Consider the following 1,065-nt stretch of genomic DNA (forward strand, 5'->3'; position numbering starts at 1 on the left):
AAAAAAAATAGAGGAGATTAGAAAAATGACGGATTCCTTGAATGAGCAATACAGGAAAGAAATGGATCACATGAAGCAGAGTCAAAGAGATATAGAGGAAATTAAAGTCTCAATCACAAGCTTGCAAAACCGTTACAGTGAAAATGAAGACAGACTTTCAGATCTTGAAGATGTTGGTGCAGCTAGTGAAAAGATAAGAAAAGACCTCTTAAAAACAACTAGGATGCTGGAAAAAATAGCTCATCACTTGTAAGACAATGCAAAGATGAACAGTGTGAGACTAATAGGTATCAATGAGAAAAAAGGAGTCAATACAAAGGACATTAAAAAATATGGGCCGAAGTAATAGAAGAAAACTTCCCAAATATGAGGAAACAATCTGACATTCAAGTAATCGAGGCATACAGAACACCAAGTAACCTCAACTCAAATAACACACTGAGACATATAACAGTCAAGATCTCAGAAATTCAGCTCAAGAATAATATACTGAAACCCGCTACAGAAAAGAAGCAGATCACGTACAAAGGAAAACTGAACAGAATTACGTCTGACTTTTCTTCACAAACCATGAAGGCAAGAAGAACATGGAGCAGAACACTTCAAGTTCTCTATGAAAACAAAATCTAGTCAGGACTACTATAACCGGCAAAACTCTCTTTCAAGTTTGATGGCGAAGTGAAATACTTCCATGACAAAGAACAACTAAAGAATTTCATAATGACAAAGCCAACCTTACAAATGCTGTTGAAAGATGTTGTAGAGAGGGACCAAAATGATCAGAATAGCACGAATGTGACCAGAAGCAACCAACTAAATAGGGCAAACAATTAAACACAGGAGAAAAAGGAGTAAACAACAACATGTAAATAACATGTCAATCCTAAGTCAATACATCTCAATTATAACCATCAATGTAAATGGACTCAATTCACCAATTAAGAGAGATAGACTGGCATGGTGGATTAGGAAACAAAATCCAACAATATGCTGTATACAAGAAACACATTTAATTCATAAAGACATTCATAGGCTGAAAGCCAAAGGATGGAACACAATACTACA

This window comes from Octodon degus, unplaced genomic scaffold (genome assembly GCF_000260255.1).
Source record: "Octodon degus isolate 3935 unplaced genomic scaffold, OctDeg1.0 scaffold00264, whole genome shotgun sequence".
Lineage (NCBI taxonomy): Eukaryota > Metazoa > Chordata > Mammalia > Rodentia > Octodontidae > Octodon > Octodon degus.